At 43.7% G+C, this 17,708-nt stretch overlaps 1 non-coding gene across 1 annotated transcript; it reads right to left on the reverse strand.

The window, feature by feature from the left end:
- Positions 1–17,276: 17,276 nt before the first annotated feature.
- Positions 17,277–17,353, reverse strand: Trnas-cga (transfer RNA serine (anticodon CGA)). Its single transcript has one exon. It is a non-coding gene; the product is annotated as a tRNA-Ser (tRNA).
- Positions 17,354–17,708: the final 355 nt, after the last annotated feature.

Raw genomic sequence — 17,708 nt, forward strand, 5'->3', positions numbered from 1 at the left:
TTCACACTGAGGCCATGCGATACCACGCAGCCCCCATCGGCAGAGCGCATAGAAACGTAGTTGAAGGGAATGAACTGGTTCACACCGGGACGACAGCGATACGACACCAATACGCATGTCGATCGTATCGTCCCGCTCAACACGGAGTTCTGGTCGCTCCACGTAACTCGTGTCGTATGACAACCGAGGAGTGAAATTTCAGGCCATTCGATTTGCCTTTAAAAAATTGTTTTACGTACATGAAGCAAAGCTACATCAGCCTCTGTAGTTAGTTTCTCAGTAAAGTTTTTACTTTTCGCGAAATAAATAAAAACCTGTGCAGTCCTAAACCACCGACTGCATACCAACCAGCGCAGCGCCCGAAACGTCATCAAGAAGGCGCAGACCCGCGCGCAAATGGAAAGAGCGGGCAGCGGCACAGCTCCAGGAAGACTGAGTTCAGCGCCTCCTGTCAACGTTGACTTAACCGGCCTCCCTCCGCTGGTTGGGCCACGGTTCGGTCGCAGACTTCTAGAGCAGGGCCGCACAAACACGGAAAACCGCACGCGTGCAAAGCGAGGTGCAGCGAGTGCCTGCACAGTGCATCGGTTCAACTCGGCATACTTCGCCTCAACTCGGCTTGCTAGGTGAGGCCGACGCTGTGCGCTGCCGAATGCGCTGCCAGACGGCTTAGTCAGCATTGGAATACGTAAGCGCAACACAATTACCGGAATAATGGAACCATCTGCTCCAAAAAAAAGGGAAAATTGCCGAAAGTTAATTTAAACCGGAATGGGAACTCTCCTACTTTTTTGTGCGTTGTGACGATAAACCCAAATGTCTAATCTGCGGTACACTAATTACGTGTGTCAGAAAACCGTCTATTGAAAGGCACTACAGCAAACAGCATTCAGAAAACTATTGTGATATAACAGGGGATGCCCGAGAGGAAGAATTACGGAACTTGCAAACTCTTGCAGAAGAGAATTCTGTATCTACAAGCGAGGTTTGTTGCAAGTACTTTAGCATGTAGATTTTGGTTAAAGGTCACACGAAACGAAATAACATTTTTTTAGATTCCTTAGTTTTCGTTTTCGCATACATTATTTCTAACAATTTTTTTTCTCTGCTTTAGGGTGAAGAAGATGAGGGGTGTTGCGAAAGGACTCTCAGAGCTAGTTACAAAGTTGCTCTACGTTTAGCAAGAGCTGGGAGGCCATTTATGGACGGGCCATTAATAAAAAACATTATGTTGGACGTAGTAGAGACAATGAATCCCACATTAGCCCCCGCTTACAGCAGAATACCACTTTCCAGAATGACAATACATCGGAGAATCAACGACATTGCTGAGCATTTCCATGAACAACTGGCAGCCAAAATTGAAAATTTCCTAGCGTACTCCATCGCACTTGATGAGTCCACGGATATTAACGACACGGCTCAGTTAGCAATATTTTTGCGTGGCGTGGACGACGACCTACATGTAACGGAAGAGCTCCTGGATATGATTTCGTTGAAGGACACTTTTACAGGGGCGGATATTTTAGCAGCTGTTGAAATGGCAGCTGAAGGAATAGGACTCCCTTGGGAAAAGTTGTTTTCCGTAACCACAGACGGGGCACCAGCAATGTGCGGTAAAGCAAAATGGTTTATTGGCCTACTGCGTAAAAAACTTAACATGCCGAATTTACCTACCGTTCATTGTTTTGCACACCAAGAGGCTCCTTGTGCGAAAGTTATCGGTCTTCAAGACGCGATGAAGGTAGGGGTGCGTATTGTGAACTACATTCGTTCTCATGGACTCACTCATCGTCCATTCAAAGAATTTTTGATTTCCTTTGAAGAGGCGTATCCAGATATTCCCTACCACCCTGAGGTGCGCTGGCTGAGCAAAGGGAAAGTGATTTCCCGAATTTTTCGACTACGCCACACTGTGGCTTAGTTTTTGGAGAGCAAAGGACGTCCGGAGCCACTTTTTCATGACCCTGAATGGGTAGCTGATTTAAGATTTTTAGCAGACATTATGGCTCTCCTAAATGATTTAAGTCTGAAACTTCAAAAAGAAAGCAATCTCATCAACGATATGATCAGCCAAGTAAACGCTTTCCAGTATAAACTGAAGCTCCTCAAAAACAACCTTTCAGAGAAAAATACGCAACACTTCCCAGAACTAGGTAAGCAAGATATAAATTGTACCTTTATTAAAACAGCCTGATTTTTATAACCGCTCTAATCAAAACGGTACTACGTTTTTGTTTGACAGCATCTGTGCAGGAAGGAGCGCGCTTTGAAAATACGTCGAGGTGCTACAATCCCTTGAAAATGCGTTTAACGACCGATTCCAGGTAATGTGCCAGTATATGATATACAGCTAAATAAAGGAGATTGGGTTACATATGCAAGTGTAACATTACATTAAAACCAATAGTACACATTACATGTTTATTAAAATCTATCGCATTTTAGTACTTCGAAACAACGGCTTACATTACTTTCATTTATTAACATTGGCTTTGTTATTGTTTAAGGAAACTACCTACCTGCAGCCAATAATCGATGTTTTTGTGAAACCTTTTTCGATGGATATTGAAAGTGCGTCTTCAGATTTACAATTCGAACTAATTGATTTGCAAAGCGATGTTCACCGAAAGGATGTGTTTTACAATACAAAAGGTTTGCTCCAATTCTACCAGAAGGTGCCGAAGGAAGAATTTTCCAAGTTACACGGAGAAGCAGCGAAGATTATTTCTATGTTTGGTTCCACTTGTGTATACGAAAGGTTTTTTTCTGTTTTGTCTTGTACAATAACTAGATTGGGTGCGAGTATTTCTAATTGTAATTTAAAAAATTCTCACAGAATTGCTGTCAGCCAATCTCTTGTTCCAGATCTTAGTAGCATAATTGGAAAGATAAAAAAAAGAGCACATAGGAAGATACATTTGTGTCGAAACCAAATTTAAAATTGTTACCATTACAGTTGTTATATAAATCTCTTTTGTACCGGTATACCATATTAAGCTCTCCACCTAGTGTACATTAGTATTTGGCAACGACGAAGACAACAGGGCAAAAGCTTTGAAACAGGTCGAGACAGCCGGCGCGAGCGACACAAGTTAAGGAAGTGAGAGGCATCGCTGTTGCGCAAAGCCGATGAGTGAGGGGGGGGGGGGGGGGGGGGGGTCTGCACCGTCGTCAACATAGCGCAGCCGTCTTCTGTACTCTGCACTGTGCGATGCACCTTGTGCGGCCCTGTTCTAGAGTATCAGTACTGAGTTGCGTTCTGCGAGTAGTAAGAGTGTGGAGAAGTAATTGCATGTAGGCGGCACAGGAAGGACATCAAGCCGCCTCACAACGAGATGTTATGTTTCTTTCCTTTTTAGAACTAAAGTGTTCAAATGGTTAAAATGGCTCTGAGCACTATGGGACTTAACATCTGAGGTCATCAGTCCCCTAATACTTAGAACTAATTAAACCTAACTAAGCTAAGGCCATCACACACATCCATGCCCGAGGCAGGATTCGAACCTGCGACCGTAGCGGTCGCGCGGTTCCAGACTGAAGCGCCTAGAACCGCTCGGCCACTTCGGCCGGCCAACTAAAGTGTTCTACTAATCTGCAAGCACTATGTGCAGGTCCTTTTGGACTCCTGCCACCGGCCATCGTACTTCTCTCTTTCCTCGTTTGTGCCGGTGTTGACTCCCACAGTAGTCGACACAACAAGAAGACTCTTTTAGGATGTAGCTACATCATCAAAATCGTTTTAGCGCTCGAAGGAAAGTCGTACCTCTTTTCAGTCTCTAGTAAGCAAAAGATACATCCTGGCATTTGGCCGCGACGAACTACGTCACGCCGCACTCGACACACTGACCACGCGCCGCCCTATGCGGAGCTGCCTCGTGTTGCTGCCGATACAAGCCGAAGCATTCACTCACACGTGTGCTTTCAAGCTGGAAAGCAACCGGCGGTCATCGGCTGATGACGCTGACGGGATGTTTTCTCAGTCCATGCTCCCGGGCTTCAAGAAATTTAATGACAGGTACAGAAGAACTCTCTAAAGACAAAATTCCTGTTGCAGCTGTACTGGCAGCTGGACGAAACCGACAAGAAGGTATCAAGTTTCCTCATCATCTGCCGTTTCTAACACCACATTGTCTATAACTACATAGAACGTCCGTAGTCGCATCCACAAAGCAAACGATGCATTTGTACAGCTGTACCTTGTCTGGAGATATAGGAACATCTCAAAGAAGACCAAACTCCGGCTTTTCAACAGCAATGTGAAGGCTGTTCTGTTGTATGGTTGCGAAACTTGGAAGGTGACTAACCACATCAAAAACCAGCTCCAAGTATTTATCAACCGCTGTCTCCGGCGTATTTTAAATGTGCGATGGCCAGATATAATGACAAATGAAGATCTTTGGAGGGAGACAAATCAGCAACCAATCAATATACAAATCAAAGAAAGAAAATGGAACTGGATTGGGCATACATTGAGGAAAGCAGATGGCGGAATTGAAAGGGTGGCTTTGGATTGGAACCCTCAAGGAGTTAGAAAACGTGGTCGTCCCAAACAGCTTTGGAAAAGGACGATCGAGAGAGAAGCTGCAGAGAATGGGAAAATCTGGAGTAAGTGAAGAGACTTGCTAGAGATTGTACCAGGTGGAGGAACTTCGTCACGGCCCTATGTTCCAGAGGGAACGACAGGAATTAAGCGAGGGAACACATAGAACTCACGATCTAATGCTACAACATCGATGGTGACTCATCTGACTTCAGTTCCGGCAACGTTCCTTTTAAATGTGTGGATCTGGATCATAATCTACCGTACCGTAAACAACAGTTGTAGCTTTTCAAATTGTATTCGTTATTAATGTATGTATTTCACTGAATACAATACGACACTGTGTGGTCTTATTAATAATAAATTATCCATGGTGGTATTTTTAAAGTAATTCACGCTCTTCCAACTACTTTCTTTATTATGGTAAGTAGCTTCTCAGAATGAGAAATAACAAGTCGAAAATTTGTGTCCTGCTTTGCGAGAGTAGCAACTATGTAGTACAGTTTTCCCCAAAAAGTGGAAACTGCGTGGATTCCTTATGCAGAATTCGTGGAATTTGTGCTCGTGTTGAGAGTTCATGGGGAAACTACAACCGACCTCTTTTTGGCATTAATAGCATTGCCCACGTGCACTCAGTACTTTTTCTTTTTCAGCGGTCTGAGCTTTAAGTATTGTTAAGCCAGAATAACGTCGTCTTCCAAGAGCTCATTATTGCAGCTGAGCCAGAAACGTAGCTTGCGCTGCGTAGTTGTTCGTCGTAGCCCAGATCGCATCACGTATCGCGTTGCATATCGTGTCGCCCCGGTGGGAACGCGAGTGCCGCACCAATAAGAGGTGTCGTGTCGCGCCGTACCACCTTTATTACAGCAGATAGTATCGCGTATCATGTCGCCCAGGGTGAACCGTGCCTTACTGTTTTTCTTCGCCTGCGCGACAAATTTAAGTGCGTTACGAAGAACTGGAACTTTTCCGTGGTATCACACGCCATATAGTTCGCGCAGGGCTGCTGGTGTGTATGTGGAGAGCATCTCTGGAAGTTGGAACACCAGGGAAGAGGGGACGGCAGGTTGGAAGTTTCCCCCGGTGGCTTTCAAGAGTGTCGTACAGAATTCGAGGAGCTCTTTTCTCAGCTATAAGGCAGCGATGTTTATTTATCTAATTCCACTAAGTGAAACATTTTTTTTCTTTCCACTATGAGAATACACTAGAGACTTATTGATAGAAAATGCGGACAGCGCAGAGGTTTTCTCGAGACATCACTGCTTCAACACACACACACACACACACACACACACACACACACACACACACACACACACACTTGTACATACCAACTTTCTACAGCACTTTGCAGCTCAAAACGGTAGTTAGCATGTACTCACCTGCAACAGAACGAACAACAAGTTAGGATAACTTCGCACACAAATGACACAAGGAGGAACATACACTCCTGGAAATGGAAAAAAGAACACATTGACACCGGTGTGTCAGACCCACCATACTTGCTCCGGACACTGCGAGAGGGCTGTACAAGCAATGATCACACGCACGGCACAGCGGACACACCAGGAACCGCGGTGTTGGCCGTCGAATGGCGCTAGCTGCGCAGCATTTGTGCACCGCCGCCGTCAGTGTCAGCCAGTTTGCCGTGGCATACGGAGTTCCATCGCAGTCTTTAACACTGGTAGCATGCCGCGACAGCGTGGACGTGAACCGTATGTGCAGTTGACGGACTTTGAGCGAGGGCGTATAGTGGGCATGCGGGAGGCCGGGTGGACGTACCGCCGAATTGCTCAACACGTGGGGCGTGAAGTCTCCACAGTACATCGATGTTGTCGCCAGTGGTCGGCGGAAGGTGCACGTGCCCGTCGACCTGGGACCGGACCGCAGCGACGCACGGATGCACGCCAAGACCGTAGGATCCTACGCAGTGCCGTAGGGGACCGCACCGCCACTTCCCAGCAAATTAGGGACACTGTTGCTCCTGGGGTATCGGCGAGGACCATTCGCAACCGTCTCCATGAAGCTGGGCTACGGTCCCGCACACCGTTAGGCCGTCTTCCGCTCACGCCCCAACATCGTGCAGCCCGCCTCCAGTGGTGTCGCGACAGGCGTGAATGGAGGGACGAATGGAGACGTGTCGTCTTCAGCGATGAGAGTCGCTTCTGCCTTGGTGCCAATGATGGTCGTATGCGTGTTTGGCGCCGTGCAGGTGAGCGCCACAATCAGGACTGCATACGACCGAGGCACACAGGGCCAACACCCGGCATCATGGTGTGGGGAGCGATCTCCTACACTGGCCGTACACCACTGGTGATCGTCGAGGGGACACTGAATAGTGCACGGTACATCCAAACCGTCATCGAACCCATCGTTCTACCATTCCTAGACCGGCAAGGGAACTTGCTGTTCCAACAGGACAATGCACGTCCGCATGTATCCCGTGCCACCCAACGTGCTCTAGAAGGTGTAAGTCAACTACCCTGGCCAGCAAGATCTCCGGATCTGTCCCCCATTGAGCATGTTTGGGACTGGATGAAGCGTCGTCTCACGCGGTCTGCACGTCCAGCACGAACGCTGGTCCAACTGAGGCGCCAGGTGGAAATGGCATGGCAAGCCATTCCACAGGACTACATCCAGCATCTCTACGATCGTCTCCATGGGAGAATAGCAGCCTGCATTGCTGCGAAAGGTGGATATACACTGTACTAGGGCCGACATTGTGCATGCTCTGTTGCCTGTGTCTATGTGCCTGTGGTTGTGTCAGTGTGATCATGTGATGTATCTGACCCCAGGAATGTGTCAATAAAGTTTCCCCTTCCTGGGACAATGAATTCACGGTGTTCTTATTTCAATTTCCAGGAGTGTATTTATGTAGTAAACCGAGAATTCTTACTGTCGTATATATACAACAAGCTAACGCTAGTCAAACTCTTGCTTAGTGTAAATAAATATGATTGGAAAGGTTGATAATTATAAAATAATACTTAGGGAAACGCTGATAATTATAAAATAATACTTGATGAACTCTCATGTGCACTAAACAAAGAAAAGTGCGACGTCATCCACGTGGGTACTAAAAGAAATTCGATAAAGTTTGGGTATACGATAAATCGCACAAATCAAGTCGACTAAATACATAGGAATTGCAATAACGAGCAACGTAAATTGAAAGACCGCATAGATAATATTGCGAGGAAGGCGAAACAAAGACTGCGCTTTGTTGGCAGAACACTTAGAAGATGGGACAAACGCACAGAAGAGACGGCCGAAATTACACTTGTCCGTCCTCTGCTGGAATATCGCTGCGCGGTATGGGATCCTTACCAGGTAAGACTGACTGAGGACATCGAAAAAGTGCAAAGGGCAGCTCGTTTCGTGTTATCGCGCAATAGGGGTGAGAGTGTCACTGATATGATACGCGAGTTGGGGTGGCAGTTACTGAAACAAAGGTGGTTTTTCCCGCGGCGAGATCCATTTACGAAATTTCAACCACCAACTTTCCCTTCCGAATGCGAAAATATTTTGTTGACTCCCACCTACGTCGGGAGAAAGGATCATAATACTAAAATATGAGAAATCACAGCTCTAACGGAAAGATTTAGGTGTTCCTTTTTCCCACGGGCCACTCGAGAATGGAATGATAGAGAAGTAGTATGAAACTTGTTCGATCAGCCCTCTGCCAGGCACGTAAGTGTGAATTGCAGAGTAAGTATTTAGATGTAGACGTGGTTCCAAACAATATGTGCCATGAATCGCTTTTTTTTTCCAAGTTGACACTGATTCTATGCCTCTCGGAAACTAAATGTGGAGAAGATGATGATGATGATGTTTGGTTTGTGGGGCGCTCAACTGCGTGGTTATCAGCGCCCGTACAATTATCCAATCTTTGCTCAGTCCAATGTCGCCACTTTCCTGGATGATGATGAAATGATGAGGACAACACAAACACCCAGTCATCTCGAGGCAGGTGAAAATCCCTGACGCCGCCGGGAATCGAACCCGGGACCCCGTGCTCGGGAAGCGAGAACGCTACCGCGAGACCACGAGCGGCGGACAAATGTGGAGAAGAATTATAGCTATAAGACGGATATTTGTTGTTATAAAATGGGTAACCGAAGCAATACACGTGAAGGTGCTTCAATTTAAATTTAGCGACCAGCAATTTATCTTTGTTTTTCTACTAATCGCGAACGCATACAAATTGCGTTTCTGCCTGCTATAGACATTACTGTTTCCACTATTAATGTCATAGCTATTTTCTAACTGTTGGATTCCAATTTAGATGTAGAACCTCTTACCTCATTTGTGTCATCAGGGGAGTGTAACATATGTAGAAAGCCTTGTTAGATGTAATAATGAAATGTCGTGTGGCTAGGGCCTCCCATCGGGTAGACCGTTCGCCTGTTGCAGGTCTTTCGAGTTGACGCCACTTCGGCGACCTGCGTGTCGATGGGGATGAAATGATGATGATCAGGACAACACAACACCCAGTCCCTGAGCGGAGAAAATCTCCGACACAGCCGGGAATCGAACCCGGGACCTTAGGATTGACAGTCTGTCACGCTGACCACTCAGCTACCAGGGCCGGACTTGTTAGATGTAAGAGATGGCCTTAATCTTCTTGTAAAAGATAATCAGAATCACTCTGTGAAGAGAGACATGACACCCCGGCTTCCTTACGTCAAACCTTTCAACAAGCTGTACTGAACGGCTTCTGGTATTTGCCGACGGTTTTAGTACCCACGGCTGTCGTGATTTTTAAACGCGACAGATTTACAGTAGCGACTGATCTCTGCAAGAGAGTGAGCAATGCATCTCGGCAGCGCCGGCCACGGTTTCCCCATTTCGGGAGGGCGCAGAGAACAGAGTGAGGAGGCGCGCCAGAACAAAAGAAACGCCCCCGCAAGCAGGCGCGCCGGGAGGGGTGGGCCAGGCCAGACCTCGGCTGAGCAGAGCCATCGGCCGGCACAAATCGAAGCGGACGCGCCGGACGCTCGTACATCATTCATCCTTAAGCCGGCCGGACAAGTTAATTGGCCCCACGGCTGGCTGTGGCCGAGGCAGAGGCCGCGAGGTGCCTGTGGCGCCGGCACGCACCGCGGAATCCAATTTGTTAGTTGCCCGGGGATTTATGCAGGCAAATGCGACGCGCCAACCAGGCAAGGGCGAAAATTAGGCGGCTGGTGCAGGTCTGGCGGCATGTCAGCTGGCTGCAGAAGCGCCACCCCGGTCTGAGCTACGATGGCGCGCATGCGCGCTGGGGATTCCCCGAAGCTCTCTACGGCCACCTTAAAAACTACTCGGTGCGGACGCACTTGTTCCCACGGAGTAAAGGTCTATATCCACAGTGCGCATCAACGAACGGAACGGGATGTCAGCGTAAAATTGTGCCTTCACACTAGACAAATGCGGCATAACGTCACTTGGACTTAGCTGAGTATAGGGCGTGTCATGATGGAACATCAGTCACACAAAAGGTTGGAATGAGCGAAGGAACTGGTTATTATAAGATTCATTAATGACCAAAACTCAATTATTTTTACTTTGTAGGTTAAGTAGTGAAAAAACTGGAAAATGTCGTCCGAATATTTCAGAGCATTGTAAAACAGAGAGAGAGAGAGAGAGAGAGAGAGAGAGAGAGAGAGAGAGGGAGGGAGGGTCAACAACTATTGCCTTTCCCAGCCCAGCCCGAGTGTGGTCATTAGGTGGCTTCCCACGCACGTTTAAGCAAATGCCGGACTGCTGCTCAATTTCCGCCTCGCATCAGAGAATGCGAGACACACAGTAAAAAAAAAAAAACAACGTTTACACTAACATGCATCGTACACGGCTTTGCTGTGTGAGGTAACTGATGACTGCGGCCACAGGAAATTTATTCGGTCGCAACGTTAAATAAAAACAAATTTCCCAAAATTTAATACAGCGGAGCCCGACCTATTTTTCAAATGGCTCTGAGCACTATGGGACTCAACTGCTGAGGTCATTAGTCCCCTAGAACTTAGAACTACTTAAACCTAACTAACCTAAGGACATCACACACATCCATGCCCGAGGCAGGATTCGAACCTGCGACCGTAGCGGTCTTGCGGTTCCAGACTGCAGCGCCTTTAACCGCACGGCCACTTCGGCCGGCGAGCCCGACCTAGACAGGATATACCGTAAGCGACACGAACAAGGAAAAAAATTATTTCTTACTCGATAGAGCTGACTTTTTCAGTTAAAATAGAGTTACTTACAGAAAACTGTTTTATTAATTTATGTTTTATGAATGCACTTATTCTCCGACCAGCTATTTTAATACCTAAATCATTTTTCGCTTTTAGACATATGGTTTCTCATGAGGAACAACACTCTTACGTAAAATACATGTTTCAGGAACAAGGTAACCCATAAAACAGGGACTCAGGCGATACACAAGAACAAACACCAGTATTGCCGCGTGAGTGAGGATGGCGAGGGAAGGTTAACTGCTACGCGGGTTAGCCGCGCAGTCCACACCGCGCCTTATCACGGTTCGCGCGGCTCCCCCCGTCGGAGGTTTGAGTCCTCCCTCGGACGTGTGTGTGTGTGTGTGTGTGTGTGTGTGTGTGTGTGTGTGTGTGTGTGTGGGAGGGGGGGGGGTCCTTACGGTAAGTTAGTTAAAGTAGTGTGTGGAAGCTTAGGGACCGATGACCTCAGCAATCTGGTCCCATAGTACTTATCACAAATTTCCAAATTTTCCAAAGGTTAACTGCTTATTCTGGCAGGCGACGCCACAGCCTCCCTCTCCCCGCTCCCTCCTCTCTCCCCTCCAACGTCAAACATTTTTTTCTTTTTTCCGGGACACCTTGACGTTTTACGTCCCGTTCTGCGCAGCTCTCTTGACAACCTGTTTGAATGTCGCCATTTCGAACGCATTGTGATGTCTGTTGACGTTTTCGTCAAGTGTGACTTGACCCAGTGGCGTACCTAGGTAATTTGTAGATTGGCAGCCGGTGCAGAATTTGTATGTCACCCACTCTCTTCCCCCATCCCGCAACCAGTACAAATAACAAAAGGTATTTTTACTAGTAAGTGATAACATGATCGTATCACTATTTATGCTGCAAATTTCGAAACCGTGTCATCAATATCTTTGCGTTTAGCTACACTATTTTCGACTGGCAAAAATGGCATATTAGAGGACCGAGTGAGGTGGCGCAGTGATTAGCACACTAGACACTGATTCGGGAGGACGACGCTTCAAAACGCTCGTCCAGCCATCCTGATTTAGGTTTTCCGTGCTTTCCCTAAATTGCCTCAGTCAAATATCGGAATGGTTCCGTTGAAACAGCACAGCCGACTTCCTTCCCCATTCTTCCCTAATCCGATGGGATCGATGACTTCGCTGTTTGGTCCCCTCTCCCAAATCAACAAACCAAACTAGAAAGTCGTCCTTCACCAACAACGCACGTAGAATGATTCTGAATTACAAATATATGCTGCAGTTACGTACGGCACTATTCCCATACGAAGAAAAAGGGATGTACCTACGATTATTTCGCTTAAAAATACAACTTAGTAAACCCATTACAAGCACAAAATTAAATAAGCGATGTCTCCAACTCAGTATCGTCACTGTTCATGTGCATTTTACGGTAGTAAAAAAATATAACGCAGCAGCGCAAGTACAAAAATTTCGAATAAGACTTCAATACAACACGAAATCAAGACTTAACTACGACACGACGAAGATTTGTACAAATAAATATATTTGACGCATCTGCACATAAGCGACAGTGTCACTCTCCTAACATTTTACGGGACATTTAATTTTACTTACACCTATGTCTCAGGTTAGCACGCAGATACAAAAATTGCAAAATACCAGAGTACATAACCTAAAATTTGCGTAACACCGCTCACTACAACCCACACAAGAACTTACCATTCCAGTTCAACCCACGCATTAAAAATCTTACAAATGTATCTTTTAAAAAAGAAGAAAACCTATTAAACAAAGGGCTTAAGTACACTCTTACTTCGCAAATACATAATACGTCGATAAAACAACAACAAAAATAGCTACACACATTACAAAACTATCAACTAAAGAACAAATGAACTCACAGTTCAGACTGCTAATTCCACAGAACAAGAAATAGAAAGCCACACATACAACCAACATTCAAAATAATACTCTTACAAAAATAAACTTAAAGTTGACATAACTACGCCACAACAGTTAAATCCGACAAGGGTAACAACATAATTTTCGTTAACCATAATGATTACTTAGAGTAAAAACTTCTTTGAAACTAGTAACATTACTGAACTACGCACCATTCCAACACATTTGCAGCAAAATCAGAAAACAAATAAAAATTCTACCTCGATATTACTGGAGTACAAAGAGAAAAATATTTTAATGAACCCAAGAAACCAGACATCTTATGATCAAATGAAAATACATAAACCTTTAGCTCCTAGACATTCCATTGGTAATTGTATTAACAGTCCAACATATCGAATTAATGAAACACTCAACAAACTGCTGATGAAATATTTCCATATGGAAAACAGTACACAATAAAAACTTCCAGCATACTTGCAAACACAACGAAGAACATACAAATCGCACACAATGCCCAACTCGTTTCACTGTAAATAACAAACGTCTACACTAAAGTGCGCGTCATATATCTTGGCGGCCGAGTTTAGGTTCGTTCTGCGCATCTGACGTCACAAAACACAGTCAGCCAATGAACAGAGAACGACGTTGCCAGATCTCGACAGCAGTGCAGAGCACAGACGAGTGTCTTCAGTTTTAGAAACGTTCAGTCATAAATAAAGTAATAGAAGAAAAGCAATGTCTTGATAGCAGACTTTCTTTTACAGAAAGTTTGGAAAAAGCATTCTTTATACCAATTGCTTCATATTCTATTAATTAATTAAACCAAACAAGCAATAAGACTCCTAATTCAGGCGATAGCAAGGAAAGGTGTTTGTTTCAATCTCACGAACTGCTTTTTCGCAATAAAGAACAGTGGTAATTGTTTATTTCCTATTGCACTCCGACGAAGCGTGAGTAATTCATAGTCATACCAACAGTGTTTATATGTAGTTGCGTGAGATGTTAGAGTCCTTATGGGGTCACACTGTTCGATGAGCTGAGGTAGCGGAACGGTTAAGGTGTTGGGCTGCCAAGTCTAAGGTTATGAGTTCAAATCTTGTGCGGTGCTTAATATTTTCTTTATTTAAAAACAATATTGGAATGCCTTACTTCACGAATTTTATTCGTTTGAATGAAATTTCTAGTGCTTTGCCTCTTCATTAACTTTTTCGCTGCTGGCAGACACGTGCTCCCCGCATTCCGCGCTGTGCGCGATTTTGTCATCACTGCTCTTCTCGCCTGTGCAGACACATGGTGTTCCCACTGCTTTGACACACTTATCATTCGATTTCACAAAAACTATTTGACCAAAAAATTTGATTTTTACACGTCTTCTTGCCTGATACCTTCCCCCCATAAATGACTTAATTTTGTTCTGATGTGCAGCATTAAATGTAGTAAACCATTGAACGAAATTTTGAAGAGTTTGCAGAGGTAAAAGTCCATAGCGTATACTTTCCGTATGGTCGATTTTAGTTGCCACAATGTTGAGAATGAAATGTGGACAAGATACCTAAATTTCATATAATATTTACTTTATAACAATATCTCATTTAATGTAAGTACCACATAGGTGTTGTATGTAATATTGAGAAATATTCCGTCTTTCGCGACTGTAATAAAAGTTTTATATACACACGGCGCGTTTGGCTTTATTTTAAAGCACTTCCATCGGTGAAAGGTATGGCACATACACAATGATATTCATGTTCTATTTCTTGTTTTTGTTCCACAGTCGCAGTTTTACCAATGGTAACTGTAATAAGCGACTTATTTAGACCAGACCCGTTTCTCTCTTTTGAAGCATCATAAGAGGACTGTATTTTGTGTCCTCCATTGCCAAGTCACCTTTCGTAGTTTTGTGCTGCGGTAGCACAATATTCAACGTTTGTGTTGGCTCATCAGTGTTTTAGCAAATAAATGCTCTTTGTGTGTGCCACACACAAAATTATATTTGACATAGCTCTGAGCACTTCACTGACAGACGGTATATTCAAGTCCTAATGTTTTTGTAAGTCCACAGTTTTGTTTAATGTATTTTGTCTACTTCCTTTTGATTAATTGAAGTGCTTTAAAATAAAGCCAAACGTGCCCAGTGTAAGTAAAACTTTTGTTACAGCCGCGAAAGGTGGAATATTTCTCAGTATTACATATGACAGTTATGTGGTACTTAAATTAAATGAAATATATAGGTATCTTCTCCACATTTCATTCTCAACATTGTGGCAACTAAAATCGACCATACGGAAAGTATACTCTATGGACTTTTACCTCTGCAAACTCTTCAAAATTTCGTGCAAAGGTTTACTATATTTAATGCTGCATAATAACTGCTTTGAACATCGAAACAAAATTAAGTCATTTATGGGGGGAAGGTATCAGTCAAGAAGATAGGTAAAAATCTAATTTTTGAGCCAAATAGTTTTTGTGGAATCGAATGATAAAGAGTGTCAAAGCAGTCGGAACACAATGTGTCTGCACAGGCGAGCAGTGCAGTGACAAAATCGCCCACAGCGCGGAATGCAGGGTGCACGTCTTTGTAGCAGCGAAAGGGTTAATGCGGCCGTGGTGGCTTTACTTAATGAACTGCGCCCCCCCCCCCCCCCTACACGTAAGCTTGCGAACTATGCTATACTATGGCGCTGCTTCTATTGGCGCGTGCGTCATGTGCAACTGGCAACGCAGCAATCTCCAGCGCCTGGGCGGGCATGCGCGAGCCGCCAAGATAAAAGAATTGAACTATAACATACCTGTACAAGGAAGATTAGATGTTATAGAAAATAATCTTATGACTTGTAAAACATTATCAAATGAAGACATACGTGAAATCATACAACTTCTCAAATTAAGCGTTTCACAAAAGTATTTCCTGTTTAACGGAAAAACTAACACACAGCCCGATGGTGTCGCTAGGGGGAGTAATATTGCTGGAACCATAACAAATATATTCATTAATAAACTCTGAACAAAATTCTTCAGCTCGGGAAAACCAGTCCAAAAAACATAATTTAGTACTAACGCTATGTCGATGACACAGTTTTAAGTCATACAAGGAAATTATCGAGACATTCAAACTTGGAATTCAATAATTTACATCCTAAAATGAAATTCACTTTAGAACTTGACAAAAAAACAAATCTATAAATTTTCTGGATCTCACGATAACCAACAAAAACTACAAACGCCCTTTTGAAGTCAACGGGACACAAACCACTAAAGATGGAATAAAAAACCATACATCTTCGAGCGCAAAACCCACAAATATGCACTCTTTCATTTCATGATTAACAAAATCAAAAGACCCCATAAATCACAAAATAACACTAATGAGAGAAACTGCATTTAAAAAACGGCAATCTACATACCAACAAACTATATGGTAAAAATATCTCAAAATAATGGCCGTACTACGAAAAACAAATGGGAACTTAGCTTTCAGAAAACAATATTAGCAAAAAACTATTTTCAGGAAAAATCATACACCTGAAACACACAAAACCTGGTATCTACAAAACTAATTGCAATATCTGCACAAAATTTTATATAGGACAGACTGTAAGAAATTTCATCGTTAGGTTGAGGGACACGCGAGAGGAACATTTAACAATCAATCCACCTTCTTTACGCACCTCAAAAATTAAAAACACGAAGTTGACAACATTGAAAACGCTCTACATATTCTGCACAAAATCCCGAAATGTCCAATCGTGAACGTTTTGAGGGGATTTGAAATGCACACACATACCAAGGATTATCCGTACGACATAGTAAATGAACAAACGGATTTTAATTGCACACAGTTACAAAACATTATTGAAATTAATGGATAACCAAGTACAAGAAATTACAAACATATCAGTAACAGCTCCGCAGATACACGATTCAACAACTTAAGTATCTCTGAGTAAACAATTAGCTATCAAACTTTAATTACTACGACTATCACATAATAATACACGTATAATAGCAAATTATCAACCAACTTTTAAAAGTCACTTAAAAGAATATTGCATTCTCCAACAACTGACAGCAACTGCAGTTTACTGAAAGTAGACGTATGTCCATCGACAACGTGAGCACAACATCGAATGTAAAAAAATTATATCTTATATGTAAATTATAAATAAATGTAATTGTTTGCAGATGTACTGATGGAGGCAATAAAGCCGAAATAAGCGTATATACGAAAATAAAATATAAGCAACGTACTGTCTACCAATTCTTTGCATAATTCTTAATTAGTTCAAATTTCGAAAATCTCTCACATACACTACAGAAAAGCACAAAGCTAAGAAAAATATTAACGTCAAAATGAGGTAAGGAAGAGATTCAGAAATTGCACATTCAGTCGCGCACTTCAAGAATTTTGAAGACAATCGACACAAGAATTTATCAAATTGTATTAAATATTTAAACGATGTAAAATGGTTCGGAAAATAGTACCGCATTGAAGAACGTGCTCTCTCAGTTATAGGATTTAACAAAAATAAGTCTTTTTTTTAACGACATAGGACCGATTAGAGAACCTGATTTCCAGAATGACATTTTCACTCTGCAGCGGAGTGTGCGCTGATATGAAACTTCCTGGCAGATTAAAACTGCGTGCCCGACCGAGACTCGAACTCGGGACCTTTGCCTTTCGCGGGCAAGTGCTCTACCAACTGAGCTACCGAAGCACGACTCACGCCCGGTACTCACAGCTTTACTTCTGCCAGTACCTCGTCTCCTACCTTCCAAAGTAAAGGCAAAGGTCCCGAGTTCGAGTCTCGGTCGGGCACGCAGTTTTAATCTGCCAGGAAGTTTCAGAGAACCTGATGTTTGAAGAAATTTTAATTTAATATACGTACATACACAGCTACACATTATGCGGAGAAACACTTCTCTGAATTCACGAGACAAACCGGACATCTATTTGACATCCAACCATTATTCTTTTATGACCACAGTGCTTTCGGTAAGAATGATCGGTTTTTTTCTATTTTACAATCTCAAATCTCTACTTACCACAAAATAGTAACAGCACGAAAACCA

Source organism: Schistocerca serialis, chromosome 1 (genome assembly GCF_023864345.2).
Source record: "Schistocerca serialis cubense isolate TAMUIC-IGC-003099 chromosome 1, iqSchSeri2.2, whole genome shotgun sequence".
NCBI classification, from domain to species: Eukaryota; Metazoa; Arthropoda; class Insecta; order Orthoptera; family Acrididae; genus Schistocerca; species Schistocerca serialis.